General features: G+C 36.0%; 1 long non-coding RNA gene across 1 annotated transcript; it reads left to right on the forward strand.

Annotated features, from left to right (window-relative positions):
- Positions 1 to 5,706: 5,706 nt before the first annotated feature.
- Positions 5,707 to 13,149, forward strand: LOC128080136 (uncharacterized). Its single transcript, XR_008206502.1, has 5 exons — positions 5,707 to 5,763; positions 6,636 to 6,699; positions 8,660 to 8,742; positions 8,910 to 9,147; positions 12,993 to 13,149. It is a non-coding gene; the product is annotated as an uncharacterized LOC128080136 (long non-coding RNA).
- The last annotated feature ends 3,498 nt before the right edge of the window (positions 13,150 to 16,647 follow it).

Genomic DNA, 16,647 nt, shown 5'->3' on the forward strand with positions numbered 1-16,647 from the left:
CCACCTCCTTGGCAAGGCATCACCAGAAGCTGAAAATTCCTCTGTGCAGAACTGCTCAGCAACAACTAAAATAGTGGTGTGTTATCAACATTATACACATCCTAAATCCAAGACACAACATCACACCAGTTTGTAGGAAGAAAATTAACTTTATCCCAGACAAAACTAGGTCAAAATGTCTGCACAGTTACTTCTATTTTTTTGCAAACATACAGTTATGCATTAGCTCAGCTGTATGTCTAGAAAGACAGAGTTAGAGGCCCATCCCCCATGGAGGGTAAAAAATTCATTATAGTTAGATAAACTTTACATTTTTGGGAAATAGTGAAACATTTGTTCTGTTGTAAAATATAAAGATACCTCTTCTAATCATATCCTGAATTTCATGTACAGAAATACCATCTGCTTTTATGTACTACAGTGTTGCTTACAAAAAGCAGAAGATTTGGTTATTTTTATTACATGCACAAACTGTTGGATATCGTGTGTCAGTACTGAGAAATAAAAAATTATCAATGATCGCTCAACTGAAAATGTTTAATATAGTTAAGATAGTTGCCTGGGGGCTGAGTTTTTTAAGTAAATATATAAAATAAAACAAACTTGCAGTGCTTAAGCAGAAAATGTCATATTGGAGTTCTAATTAAAGTTTCTACTTAGATTCCATGGAACATAAATAAAATTTGGACATTCCTTAGGCCATCATAAAGGCTCCATTTCAGCATATTAAATCCAGCTAATATGGTTTTCTTTAAAGAAAGAAAGCTCTTATGCTGCCTTGTCACTTCAGATTATTAACAGCACACATTGTGTCCAAGTGCAGTGCAACTTCATGACCTGCACTAAGTGGCTGAATTGCTGCTGGAAAGACTTGAATGAAGCACCTGCATAGAATAATCATGAAACATTGCTCTGACAGCAGAGTGAAAATGGGAGGAGTGTTTATTACATTTCTGTGTCAACCATGCAAACCAGTTTATTTTTATTATGCCCTAAAGGTCTTCCTTTTGCAACCAGATTACGATTTAAGCAGAGCAAGGAAAACATGTAAATGGCTTAGGACTCTCCTTAGAAGTAACCCATAAAGCCATTCTGGATCTCAAATATAATTAATGTTCTTTCATTTTTCTCTTTCATTTCTCTCATTCAGGTTGAATGTTAGGAAAAATTTCTTCTCAGAGCAATGAGGTATTGGAACAGGTTGCCCAGGGGGATGGTGGAGTCACTGTCCCTGGAAATTTTCAAGAAAAGGATTGATACCACACTAAGTGACATAGTTTACAGTGGTCATAGTGATCTTAGTGGTCTTTCCAATCTTAATGATTCTAGGATTCCAACATTTATTTGGCTATCTCTACACTGAACCATTAATCTGTATGAATATCCTCTCTTGAACATAATCTAGTATATGTGGAACCTTGCCATCTGACTATTTGTGCCACAATAATATTATTTTCCTTCACAGCCAGTGGCTTAAAGAATGGGAGAAATCAATTGTCTTACTTGAGGGGGTTACAGGATATCCCTATTGGAAAAAATAGCTGCTAAAATAAGGTAGCATGCACTGTCACCATGAAATAAATGAGATCCTAGGAGAGCAAGAATTGAACTCTGAAATCTGATCAAAATCTGTCTTCTTCGTGTTAGAAAGATTGGAACAGGAAGGGCGGCTTGCAGGATAATTTATTATAGATCTGATGGGTCTATGCCACTAGGAAATTATGAGTTCTTCTTCCCTTAGTACTAAGTATGTTAAGTATCCTTCGCCATCCACATAGAGAGAAAGGAGGGCAAGCAAAATTCTGAGCTCTAGGTGACCCATGAGGTAACAGAATCCCCTTCAAGGGCACATGAACCTCAGCAAGTCATTAAGCACTGAGCAGCCTGGCCCCACATACTATCTAGGTGTGTTCACACATTACAGCTGCTGTGATCCATCATGTTCCTTCTCTCTTCACACTTCTGCAGTCTAAGATGATGCATAAATGGCCTTTTAAGTAGCTTAAAGCATAAGCATTCATAGAAAACTAAGCAGGTACTATGCCAAGGTTATTCTTCTTTATAATTGCAGGAGCCAAGGATGGCAAAATAGATTTTTCTTGATTGGAGATTAAATTAAACTGCATTCAAGCATTAATAATTAAGGATTATGCAATGATAAACAATTTTTTTTTTTTTTTTTTTTTTTTTTTTTTTTGCACACGAGTGACCTTTCAATGAGAAGTAACAGTTGAAAATTAATTCTGTTCACTAAATGTAGACCTCAGATGTCTGGTGAGGTTTAGATTATCCTTGGTTTTATTATACAGGATCTTGCCTCTTTCCCTGCAACAGAAAGTTGATACTTGAACATGCAAAGTATTCATGAAAAGGAAACCATTCTTTCAGGGTTTCTCTGCTTCATTTTTCCTCTGGTGGTGAAACAGTTGTTCTGTGGGTGAAGTGTACTGGTAAATGCTTGTGAGCATGAGATTTAGTGAAGCACAAGAGAAGGCCAAAGTAGAGCAAATTTTTATGGTGGAAGAAAAGGAAGGGAAGGGAGCACTGAAGGAAATACAGAATTTGAAGGAAATTAATTATGTTGCCAAGTCATATAATCCATTTCATAACATTAGCGTGCTCATTCAGTCCTCCTGTCACAAATTCAAATTCCTTACACCATTTACTATGAAATGTTTATATTTTTACAATCTCCATTCCTTTATGAACATTTAATATCCACTAGCCCACATTCTACGATTGCCCTTACATTTCAGTAATTTCACACTCCCTCTTCTTTATACCTGCCTTACTTAATTATATACACTTACAGGAAATTTGTATTTGAAAGTAAACAAATCAGGTAGTAAGGAAGTAAATTATTCTTGATTATTTGAGCCTCTTATCCTTTTCTAGTTTGATCTTTCTTGTACTTGTGATCATAAGTTATGTAGCTTACTAGTGCTTTGTGTATTCACACTTTGATACTGCTTTGTATCAAATCAAGCTTATCTTCTGTTTTCACTGTATCCTTTTATATTCATTTAGTAGGTACCAGCAACTTTCTGATCAGTTTTTTTTCTGTTACTTTCAAATGTAGAGGTCCCGGTTTATCCCAGACATCTTCTTAGTTCAAACATGCCTACCATTTTGTGGAATTAAACTTTTTCCCAGAGCAGTTCATATTGTTTTCGAAGTCATCTTACTCTCCCACATACTACTAAGACTGTTATTTCCTGTGTTAATGATCCTTTGAACTTTGTACAGAAGTAATTTCACTGAAATTTACATATTTAAAAGGCAACTAATAAATAGGTAGTTTATTAGTGGAATTCCAGAGGTACTCCAAAACTGTAAATTTATCACATTTTCACATTAGAGTTGGAGACTGCAGAAAGAAATAAACTCTGTATTTATTGTAGAGAGAGTAAAGATGATGATTAGTTTAGACATAATAACTAATACATAGGTGCCTGGATTTGCAGAGATGAATTCACTTCTCATTTCAGTAATAAATTATGGGGACAAATAAGTGTAGGGAGTTTGAAAACATTCATTGTGAGAATTATAGAATAACTTATGTTACAAGGGGCTCTAGAGTCACTCACTCACTCCAGACTCAGAGTTTAATAAAGTGTGTTATTCTTGCATATTTTTTCTCAGACAGTACTAATGAGAATTCTACCCAACAAAACATTCAACCTTCAATATTCACTAAATTGACTGAAGTTGATTTCAGATAGCTTCGTGTAAAATGTGCATTTCCTGCTGTGTTGTTTTGCTATATAAATCAAACTGCTAAGGAATAGAAACAGTATTTCATGAAAACAAATCTCATCAAAAAGGAGAAAATGACAAATATCTGTTATGAACTATTTGCAAAGCGTCTGCAAACAAACAAACAAAAACATTCACTAAAGACATTTGTGAATAATTTCAAATAATGAATAAATATTCACAGAGCACCAGCAGGAACAGCAAAATTCATCAAATAAAATTATTTGCCATATAGGACTCATACAACTCCTGTGTTCATCTAAAACTCCAAATGCAAACTTTACTGTACATTATTCAAAAAGTTTTAATAGTTGTTGATTACATTCTAAGTGAGGCATTTTTAAAATGTTTCTTGAAAACTTTATGCAAAATTATAAGTAAACTGTTCTAAGCATCACCTTTAGTTTTCATTATTGTCCGGATTTATTTTGATGCCCAAGTACTTCAAGAATTTTGCAGATTTATTTTGATATTCTCAAAGGAATGTAAAGCTGAATGTTAAGGCTGAAAAAAAAATGGAAAACAGGAAATACCCTGTGGAAAACCAATATCAGGAACAAGACCTAGATTCATCATGTGTAAACTAAGATACTTAATCAAAAGCATTTTTACCTTGTCTTCTCAGCAGCGAGGAGAGTTTGAATCAGATACTGCTGCACATTCCGCTTTATGTTGTTTCACTAAAATATACCATTAAGTACTTAGTCTGCTTACTAAAACTGGGTGCCTGCCTGCAGAGGAACAAAGCTTATAGATTATTTAAAGCATAGAAAACTCTTCAGATAGGATTTCATATTCAGCAGAACACTTTTGTAATCTGAGTACGACAGTATGTTCCCTTTCCAGCCCCCCAGCTTCTTCTTTTAGCCTAGTTTTATTGCCCAAGGCCTTGCTTATACTATGAGATGCAAAATATCTTGCCCTTAGCTCAGGGCTGATATCAGTCAAGGTTATTACGGACAATTGATGAGCAAAATACTTGCTCAAACTGTCTGTTAAAAGAACAGATATCACACTTGGTTTAATAGATAGCAATGCAAAATGATATGCCAGTCATATTACCCCATAAATAGGAAGCAGCAAAAGAGATCATTTAATTTCTTCTTGCAAGCAGGTGGTTGTATACCAGGATCTTGCCTTGAGTAGGGATACCTCTTGAGATTACTTACATTTGTGTAGACACCCCCTTGATGTGGTGGTGCCAGCTTGCAAATACAGACTTCTGTTAAGTAATTTATAGTTTTAAGCTGTACTAGCTTTGCTAAGGTTTGATTGTACAACTCTACCTTCTATGTAGCAAGTATTCAAGGATATTGAGCCATTAAGAATCATATGTTGCTGTGTCCATTGTTTAAATTACCATATTGTAGTTTTGCATTGACAAGTATCTGTCTGTCTCTTTCTTATAAGTGTATATCACTGTAGTTTACATCTATGATACAGAGTGCAGTATTTTGGAGTCTGTGCAGACAGAGCCTGAATGGACCGTGGGATGAAATTCACTCCATTTGTGCCTAAGATATAGCAGCAAAACTCTTCTTCTTTGCCTGGAAACATAAAGTTGGGCACAATATTAATCAAGTTAAACTAGCCTCAAAGTGTATTGACCATGGAGCAAGTCTGAAGACATTTGTATGACCTACACAGGTTAGATGTAAAGCTTAGGAATGTGGCCTCAGTAGTAGTGTCAAGAGAATTTTTGATGATTCTCCACAGCAGAAATGAGTTTGTCCCTACCAATGACCGAAAACCATTTCAGTAGTGTTATCCTCCTATGAGGAAACGGTTATGTCACAGCCTGAACTGATGTTTGAGCACCTGGTGAAGGGGGTGGCTGTCTGGCCAAGTAAGCACAGGTGCAAGCTTACCTGTGCTTAACATGTGACTGGTAGGGGCTCACTCTCTGGGCTCATTTAAGGGTTTGTTTCCAAAGGGAGAATATTTTCTGGATGAAAGCTACTTTCTGAGAAGGAATGCTTTAGGGACAGAGACCTTATCATTAGTTGTGTAGGTCAATTTTTTTTTTTTCCCCCCCTATATACTCGTCTAATAGTACTTTGCCAGGTACTGTAAAGAATGCATTGGGAAAAAAATCACTTTTTCTAAGGACCAGCATCTACCAATGCTATTCTGGGGCTAACAATCTTTCTGGGAATTGATGAAGAATAATCTTGTATCTCATTTGAAAGTAAGCTTAAAAAACTCTATCTTGTGTTATTAGGCCATGAAAGAGTATTAATTTGGTGGAGGAAAAAAAAAAGTAGTGTTGTTACTTTTGATGAAAATAAGCTAAAACATTCATGTTCAGATATTCTGATTGAGTTTGCCTATTTCATCTTTTCAGAGTTGTTTAAAACACACTGGGAAGGATAAACAAAGAAATCTGTAGAGACACCTGGAGTAGAAAGCTTTTTTTAGAAGCAGCCTGAATGCAACCTTTGGTTCAGTGAATATAAGTTGAGTGTGTCCGTGAAGAAACATATTTAAACACCACTATTATTGTTAAATTGTTCTTACTATATTTTCACACCAAATTTATGTAATTGTCACAGTGACATCTCAGTGAAATAACTGCTCACATTAAGCTTTCTTCTAAAAAAGTAAAAAGTTAGATGGGAAAGAGGAAAGGAAGAATAGCTCAAGAAGAGGGACAGAGGCTGGGAAAATGTACTTGGGGGAGCAATCAGAAGTAAGGAAAGTAAAAAAGGGAAAGGAAGGTGCATTTAAGTAAGAGATATCCGTCAGGAGTTGTATTAGAAGATGCCTCAAGATCAGAGGAGAAAATATTTGAGAGTTGTGAAAATCATGAAGATAATAATAGGGTCAGCATGTAGTTCAATCATCAGTGCACTACTTGCTTGACTACATTCTTCCTTCAGCAGGTCATTGCTGCATGCTTGCTGCCACTGAGATGTTTAGTTAGACTGAGGACTTTGTTACTGGGTAAGTGGAAAATTTTTATCCGAAAAATTGTAGCAAACTTATTTTCCTAATATCTTCAGTCAGTATTCTCTGTGTATCTTCCTCTCAAATTCTCAGTTAGCCATGAAAGCTTTCAACTCCTCAGTATTCTGAAAATTGTAATTCTAAAGAAGATTCAGCTTTAAATTAACGCTTAGCCTACTTCTATATTTTATCTGCTTAAGCATAGGAAGGCTCTGAAGAGGAATCTGGGTAGGCTAGATAAATAGGATGTCGATCACAAAACTTGTCAAGACTAAACGCTGAGTGCTGTATTTGTCAGAACAACTTCATGCATCGATATAGTCTTGAGGAAGAATGGCTGGAAAACTGCACAAAAAAAGATCTAGGGTTGCTCTTCAAAATCTGGCTGAACATGAGCTAGTATCATGCCTAGGAAGCCACCAAGACCCATGCGGTTCTAGTCAGTGTCCATCAAAAGATGTTCTGCAGGGGAAGCTATTGTCTCACCTGTAGACTGTACTAATGTTGAGTATTTTATTCAGTTTTGGGCTCCTGCAGCTCTTGCTGAAGGTAGGCCTCATCACTCTCTTCCGCCACCTGAAAGGAAGCTGCAGTGAGGAGATGTCTATCACTTTTCTCACTAGCAAGTAAAAAGATGCAACAAAATAGTTTTAAGTTGCACTGTGATGGTTTAGTTTGGACATTAGGAAGAATTTTTCAACAAAGAAGGCAGTGAAGCATTGGAAGCGACTTTCCAGGGAGGTGGTGGATTCCCTTTCCGTGGAAATATTTGAGGCATGTGGATGTGGTGCTTACAGACATGATTTAGTAGGTCATTTCAATGGTTGGACTTGGTCATCCTAAAGTTTTTTTCCAGAGTAGATGATTCTGTGATTCTGACTCAATTATAGCACTGGGAAGTCCAACTGGGCATACTCTTGGTAACATTGGGTATAAAGATCTGATTTTTAAGTAATGAAAATACTTTTTGTGAAGGCTATGTAACTTCAATTACCTCATGATTTGGCCATAGTTGCTAAGGGTATTGACTGACTTCAAGTGAACAGTCAATACTTTCAGAATGAAAAGTTGTATGCCTTGACTCTATTTTTCAAAGACAAACTTTCTCAGAAACATGTATACTTTCCGCACTTCAGAAAAATAGACTTAAGAATAAAAAGCAAAGCTTAGAATAAAGTAAACCTAGGGTATATGTAACTGAAGTTTGAAGTATGGAACATCATTGGGATGCAGGTCCAGATCTCAGATGAAAAGTAATTATTTAATTTGAAAGAAAGTATTGTGTTATGTTCATAGAAACATTTCATGGAAAGGAAAAATTCTAACAAAATAGCATCTAATCACAGCGAGGGAAGATTAGCTGGAGAAAGGGAGAGAAGAAGCTTGAAGGGGTGAAAAGAGCCATTAAGTGAATTGTGTGTGTTCACTGCCTTGCCTATGAGCTGGAAAACTGTAGCCAATGCATGATGAATTATACTGAAGTACACCAATTAAATGGGTATTTTTGAATCAAAGCATCCTGACAGCTCTGCTTCCTTCTCATCCCATGCCATTCCTCACTGCCACGTTGCACAGCCTAATATAGTGTGACCTACTCCCTTCTGCTTTTAGCTTTGCTGGATCTTAAACTGACATATTCTTCACAAACAAGAATGTCTGTGAGTTGCTTTGCTTTTTGAAACAGCCCTTGGCTGGCAACTATCTTACAGATGGATGGATACTTAATACAAAAAAAATCATGTTTCATAATGAAGTGCAATATCAGTCTTAGTTTCTGTGCAATCTCAACAGTCTCAGTGTTTTCAAATCATCTGTATGATTTCTTTATCTCCACCTACATCTCCTAAACAATGTGCAAGTCTTGTAATATTTCTTCTATTGCTTTGATTCCCTTAAGTTTTCAAAACCATTTCCACGTTTATTGTGTTAGTATCTTCACCTTGTTCTTACCTTGTAGCCTTGGAAGCATATTTCAACACAGGAATGGGATTTTGACTTGGTTTAGTGAGTGAAGATCCTCAGAGTCAGGGTAAATTAAAGGTCTGTTATTATTACCATTCCTACATCTGTGGATTTTTTTCAACTTGCATGCTCTTTTCACAGTACCTACTGCATTAAACAGTTAGAGAAAGTTCCATAAGAAACTTTAACCTACTTCTCTTTTCACTCCACCAGCCCATAATATTGCTGCCTCATTTGTTATCCAGGAGCATGGGCAGCACCTCCTACTCTTTGTAGTTTTCCACCGTATGGGGACCACACAAGCCTGAGCATCTCTTCTGAGGCACCTGTCAGTGGAATAGTGCTTGTCTGAAGTAGTAGAGAAAACCAAAGGAGTCTGGAGATGCTTTGTTTCCAACTTGGTGACAGCATTAGGATACATCACAGCCATCCCACTTGGAACTGACATCTTTACCCATGAGTGGAGTAACATGTTTTCTGCAGGTAAAGTGATGTAGTTGTCATCACCAGAAGGTTGCTTTTCCTCCAATATTGCTTCTCTTATAAGAGGATGATATGGAAAGCCTTTTGGGATCTCAGTTGCAACATTCCTCATCTGTGTCTTAACACATTAACATGTTATTACCATTACCACAATAACATGTTAAAGTGTTTAACATGTGCTTTCACAATCAGATTTTATATCACTTATTGTGGTAGTCTTCTGTGCCATTCACTTCAATCTTTGCCATATTTTTTTAAATGCATTAGACCTATCTCATTCCTACTTTTTGCTTACAGTTTTAGGATACAGTGGACAGCTTGATGCACACTGCTATAATAGAACAGTGTGTGGAAAGTTCCTTTTTTTTTTTTTTTTTTTTTTTTTTTTTGGTAACGAGCTTTTATCTTCCAGCCACTAAATTTCTTAGAAGCCCAGTGCTTTTAACATTGTTGTTGTTGTTGTTGTTTTTACATTTACATTACAGAGTGCAGCCTAATGTCTTTATTCTGTAAAGCAGTAGCCACATAGCTCTCTTTCCCTTTGCTGATTTAGCTAATGATATTGCTGTAAGCAAATATTTTCCCATATTCTTTCATGGGACTGAAGTCTGTTTATGCCTCATGTCAATTTTGGATTGTGTAAGTAATTGATATGCATGTAGACCATTACACAGAAGTAAGCACTATTATTTTCATTACTCGGCTTTTAATGCCTAGAAAGGAGGTTGCAATATTCCTGTTGAACTGCTCTCCTTAAAGGCATCTGTAAGTGTTTCTCTCCTACTAGAATGTGATTTGATTTGGACTTTGAATGTGTCTTTTGCCACTGCATTGATCAACCCCTCTGGCCTTATGAGATGCAAAACAGAATCTTATTGCTTATTGCTCACAGTACATAATCCATTTCTTGAAGAGTTAAAGGGAAAGAGATCACCCAGACTTGCTCACAGGTAAAATACAAGACATTTCTAGAATTCTCATCTTTAGAATGGAGCTGAATAACAGGAGCTGTCCTTGAATCTTCATGCCCTTGTCTCATCTCAGCGAATGCACTCTGAGTCTTTTGGTCTTCTACCTATGTCAGCCACCTGGGCTGCCTCAGGTGTTGCACTCCTTTCCATTTGGACTTGCTCTTTGAAAAGTGTATGCTTTAAAGCCTATCAGGAGCACACTTCTGGACTGTTTTTCATGGAAGTCATATTTTGTTTTTACTTCAGCTGCTGCTAATTATCTGAGACTCTTCACAGGATAAGAGATTTATGTATACATGTTTTTTTGCATTTCATCATGTTTTTAATAGGCTTGCACTATAAAACTAATATTTGCACATCCGAAGATGCTTGTATCTGCAGCTTGGCTGGGTTTGTTTGGCCACATGAACTTCTAGACACATGAAAATCCCGGAAGATCAACCAAAATACTCACATTTCAAGGGAGGAAGACATATGGGTCTTGCTGGCCCTACGTTGGGTCAAATACACGTTCTTGCTATTAACAAGCCATTATTAGGAAGACTGTTCTTTTCTCCTATGCTCTGGTAACTAACGCACAGCCAGAATCAGTTCTTAAATTTACTTTTTTAAAGGATTGTATATTTCACAATTTAGCCACTATATGTTTGACCTTCTACTGGGCTCTGTTGTGATTTGTGACTGGATTTCTTGATATCTTGAAGCTCCCTGGTCTCTCATGCTGCTTGTGCTTCTGCTTTTTCTAAAACAAGAAACCTGGCAAGAATTTTAACCAAAAGTTAAATATGGATATTAACTAAAAGCAAAGGCTGCACTGATGCCCACTTCTAAAACTGATATCTGTTCCAAAATTATTGCTACTTGAATCAAATTTAGTGAATGTCCTCAAACAATATTGAAGAAGTGGATGAGCAGGATCCTCTGGGAGGAAGAGCGCAGTTCACTCAGAATGGTCTCCCCAGTGTTCTTCCATGCTGTTGCTCATATTCACATGTAACAGAACTATCCCCCGTGCATCTATGTCAGAGTTGCCATGGTTACTTTGAACACAGTTTATTTTCTAATGTGAACACAGTTTAGTACAGAGTGCACAGAGGGAACTGCAGTATGCTCTAAAGTGCACAAATGTCACAAATATCACGTCCATTGTATTCATGGCCATGCCAAGGCCCTGATCTTTAGGCGTCATCCAGTTTTAGAATTGCTAGATAAGGTCACAACCTCTTTCTTTCCCTCGAGTATCAGTCGCATTGTAACTCTGTTAACTTATCCTGCACTTTCACACATGGGATACACAAAGTGTCTTTATAAAGAGGTGCGAAACAAAAACAATGTAAACATAGGGCAGTTTTAGGGGATAGAAAGGTCTTGTTGTCCTGGAAGTAACAGTAGAACCTAATTCAAAGAATTCTGTCAATGTTCTTCTCAGTTTTGAAGAAATAATTCTTTCTTCCAAGAAGATGTGCAACATTGTAATGGAGGCTATAAGCTTTTAAGCGGTTTGAAAATGACAGCAGTAATTTCTTATAACTTCCCCATTACAGCTTTCTTGCATGGTTTAGGAACTTTTTGTCATCCTTTGTTTCTCAACTTATCTAGTATGTAATATCAGAGTTAGGCTAATTTTATGCCACTTCCAGGAAAATTGTGAACTTCTATATGTATTTAAAAAAAAATAAAATGGATGGAGTGTGTTAATTTTGCTTTTATCTGCTTTAAAGAAAGCAGTTCAATATGTGCCTTTCCTGCTTAGAAATGTAGAGTGCAAGTCAGTCAAATCCTGCGCATATTCAGCTGTGTGTGCCTTTCATAGCTTTACCAGTGCTAATGCTGCCAATGGAGCAGAAAAAGTAAATGACTGGTGACTGGCTACAGTGCAAAGAATGGAAGATCAAGAACATTCTAAACAGATACAATTTTTCTTTCTTTCTTTCTTTTTTTTTTTTTTTTTATTTCCAACTTCAAAAATGCATCCAGCTAAAGCCCAGGAACCTAGTGACTTCTCACACTTTCCCCTGTAAGTAGACTTTTCTGTATGCTGTTTTTTTTATTCAGTTATTAGACTTGTTGGGATATTAGAAACCTGTTGGCATATGAAACACTGACAGATTTTAGTTGAATCTTAGGACAGGTTCAATTTAATGAAAAGTCTTTGACATGCACTTAAGGGGGCTTCTTCAGATTTGCCTGAATACTTGGTGAGATACCTTGTGATTTATTTCCATTAATTATCAAGATAGGTGGTATATGATGTCTTCATCAACTGGAGATGTTTACAATGTAATCATAAGAGTTAGACTGAGTTTGTTTTACCTAGCTAAACTGAAATGTTAGCTGGGTTACAGCCTGAATGACTGAAAATAGAACATATATCTGAGAATATATTCCCACTTAGCACACAATACAAAAAAAAAAAAAAGTGCTCAAAAATGACTGTTTGACCTATGAAGTATCTCTCAGCCAACTGTTACATATTAAATCAACTCCTAAATATCAAAGGGGAAGATGCATTTTCAAGAGGGCTTGGAAATGTGCAAGAACATCATTTCACCAACTGCTTCCACCCAGAAGAAGATGGAATGAAAGTTCTGCCCAGGAGAGCCTATAGCATTAGAGGATATAGGAAACATGCTTAAAATGAACAGTAAGATATTCCCTTCTCCAAAAAAATTAATAAAATTAGAATGAGAGAGGTAGATATAAACTACAAGAGAGAAAGAACAGCAGCAAAATTTCAGAGAATAGCTGTTGCTAATCAGCCAGTGGCATAGGTGCCACTAAGCCTATTTAAGACCGTTTTCCTCTGATAGGATAAAAGATTGTTTGCTACGAGTAATGACTTCTCACCCTCATCAACTTTTTTTTGTTGTTCAGGAACTCCTTTGAACTTTAACTACAAACTAATTCTCCAATCACATGGCACACAACAGAAAGGTTTTAGCAGAAGCATCTTGTGAAACATAAATAAAAAGTGGATATTGAAAGAGTGAGTGGATAAATTTAGGTATTTCTTTGGCATCAGGAAATAAATTGTAAGCTTCTACTTTAGCGATTAAGTGCAACATTATTATGAAAGTTTCTCCCCATCCCTTGATTAAAACATAAATAAGTATTGTATATTTTATGAAATGTCTCTCCTGTAAGATTCTGACACAATTAGTAAAAACAAATTATTATCAGTTTTACAAAACTGATAGTAAGTATCAAACAACTTCTGATCTGCTTAAAACAACCAGCTCTACCCCTAAATACCCACAGTAATGCGAGCAAAAATGAAGGCTCTATAGACCATGGTGGTTTTTAGTACATTTCTTTAAATTATATTTTCATTATTTTATACACAGAAGTTGGTTTTAACTTCGAAAATTTCTGGTTTAATACATCATTTTTTTTTGTTGTTGTTGTTAAGTTCTCCTTTAAAATGAGAGAAATGCAAGAAAAGGAATTGAGCTCTCTGAAGTACATCAAATTAGAATTTTGGTAAAATTACTAGCCCAAATTCAAAGTTGAACTGAGAGAGGGAATATTAAAAAATGACAGCTAAGAGACAGAGATATCTCACACAACAAAAGATATCTATGATGGCTATAAAAATGTATGCCAAAAATTCCTTAGGAAAAAAACCAACATGCTATCAAAATTGTAGCTGCAGTTCTTAGAATACATTTGATAAAAGCAGGGTAACAAGGCTGAATGAAAAAGACTACAAAGCTGTAAGAAAATAGAAGTGTGGGAAATGGAAAATGGACATGATCCATCCAGTAACATGAATTTTTGTGGTTGCTTTGGATCAAAAGAGAAAAGATATCCTGTAAGTCAGTGAAAATGAAATGGGAGCATAACTCTCTGGAAATCAATGGGAGGAGGAGACTATTCTTAGTCATCAAAGAACAAGCAAGGCTTAGATCTAAATGCTGTTGGGCAGGAAAGAATATATGAGAATAACTCTGTGTGAGGGCTGAGGGATTGAAGGATTGGAGGTGTTTTCTAGGTAACCTGTTTGTGCAACAAAATTTATTTTAAAATTATCAGAGATAATGGAAAGAGGCTGACTGGGAGAAAAATATGATGTGTTTGAGTGCTCAGTTTTACTTAAACAGAGGAAATGCAGTGTATGAAAAGCAGTGACAATGAGAATGTCCAGGGACTTGCTGCTGTAACGGTGTGCATGCATGTGCATCATACCCCATAATTCTTAATGACAATGTATGCAACCTATTAATTCATACAGTAATGTCAGGTTTTTCTTTTGCTTATTTCATCACACAAGCCAAAATCTTTCTAAAGCTCACCCTGCAAGATCCTTTTGGAATTTATATGCTCTCACTGATTGCCTGATGTAAGGCTGGTTTCTCACAGACTGGCTCTCCCAGTAACTCAAGAGTAAGTGAAATGTGTGGACCTCAGGAGAGAAACTGAAATTTGTGCTTATCTATTTGGATGTACTCAGGAGGACATTTTAGAATTACTGGAGGAAGGAGTTAGTGAACTGTTGAAGCCTTCAAGATATTTATAAGCTTGTTTTCTACCATATGGAGCAATACAATAATCTTGGTTAAGCAGGAGCTTCTAAAGTTAAGCAAGAAAGGTAAAACCCACGTATCCTGATTCGAATACAAAATCGAATACAAAATCCTATTGCTGTGGTAAGCTTCAAAACCTTACAAACAGGAAAACTAAGTACTGCTAAGTTATCTTCAATATAAATATTAATCATAAACCTAACTAATTTTGTTGGCTTTATGTCACTATAATTAGAGTCTCTCCTTGGGGTCAGTAGAAGATTTTGCAGTGGAAATGTGCATATTGCATAGAAATAATATTTTTTTTCCTGTATAAATAATATTTTTTTTCCTGTATGTACAGAACCAATTGGTGCCATCTAATTTTGAGGTGCTAACAGATGTCTGGGCAATTGAGTTCATTTTCTGGGGAATGAATGCAAAATCCAATCAACTTGTGTTGGAAGACTGATCAGGATAACAAAACTGAGTCAGAGAATGATCAGCCACATTGCTGGTTTCTTTCTCTAATATGAGGAAATAGAATAGATTCTGTAAATACAACTCTTAACAAAGATTTCTTCCATGGATATCATAGGAATTATAAAATTGTTCAGGTTGGAAAAGACCTTAAAGATCATCAAGTCCAATCTCAACCCAACTATACTACCCTGAAATGGGTAAAAAATGGGTCCTAAAATGGACCATAACATTGTGTGCGCATATTCATCAATGGAGGAGGATCCCATTTTTTTGCATGTATGGTATGTATCATGAATTACAAAAAGAGAAGAGCTCAGTATCATGATTCAAAAGGCATGTAACACCAAATGAAAAAAAAAAATTCTTTGGTGGCAGGATTGGTAATCATTGAACGTGATAAGCAGCAAGAGGGAAGTTTTGTTTCATGCTTTGTATCAGTCTGTATGCCGTGCTTTGCTCTTTGTATTTCTTTCATATATTTAGTGTCCTCACACTGAAAAAGTAAAGCAGAAGAAAATCATGCTTCTATTCTTCCATTGTCTTAGACACAGATTTATTCTCTGCAACATGGATGCTGATGTAGTTGGACAGAGACTGTGGGACCACAAGAGCAAGTGAGGGGAGAAGTAAGGTTAGAATAGGATGATCAAAAGAAACAAGAAAAAATAAAACAGCTCGCTGTTTCTGCTGCTTCTGCCAGTGGTGATGCTTTGCAAAACCATCTAACTTCAGTAATTACTGTGTGGAAAGCATCATTTTGGGTATGCAAAGAATTTGTAGCATCCTGAAAACTCACTTTTTTTTTGAAAGTATTACTTAAAGTATTTGTGATATTTTTCACAGTATTTTCATGGAGAAGGGAAAAATGTTATGCTCTATGAATGATAGGACCAGACACAGCACATCCAGAATATAATTGTTCTGTGCAAGTGTGATAAATATGTTCTTTCAGCCAGTCTAAACTTGTGATACAATTGCTTCAAGACAACACTAAATTCTTCCTAAGAATCTCAACTTGGTTATATCCTGGAAAAAAAATGAAAAGATGATGATGAAAATTAGATGTAATGTAGCATGGCACTGGCAAAAGAGGAAGAAAATTAAAACTGAGTTTCCCACCTAATTGCTCAGGAAAAAATCACTAAGGTTTTAAGGCTCTCATTAGATATCCTGAGATTTGTGATAGTTGACATGGTGAAATGACTAAGTCATATCAAATGATGTTCAAATTTTCTTTGTCTGCTAATTCATCTACTTTGTATAAGAAAAAATAAAGTCTTTTTCTATAAAGCATTTGGCACTATCAAAATTTGGCTATTTGTTTGTGGATTCTTCTGAACATGTTGAATTATGTTTAACTTCATTACAAATCTCCAAAGACTCTTAGCTTCTAATCAGACCCAACAATAAACAGCATAAAAAAACATGAGTAAGTATTCCTTCAAGCTTTCTAATTACAGCATTTCTAACCCTCTGAGCAATATTTCTGGAGGGCTTTGATTTCATCATATCTTAAGCAAAAACTAATCTGAGCTAGTTTTCTA

This window comes from Tympanuchus pallidicinctus, unplaced genomic scaffold, assembly GCF_026119805.1.
Source record: "Tympanuchus pallidicinctus isolate F22 unplaced genomic scaffold, pur_lepc_1.0 scaffold2, whole genome shotgun sequence".
NCBI classification, from domain to species: Eukaryota; Metazoa; Chordata; class Aves; order Galliformes; family Phasianidae; genus Tympanuchus; species Tympanuchus pallidicinctus.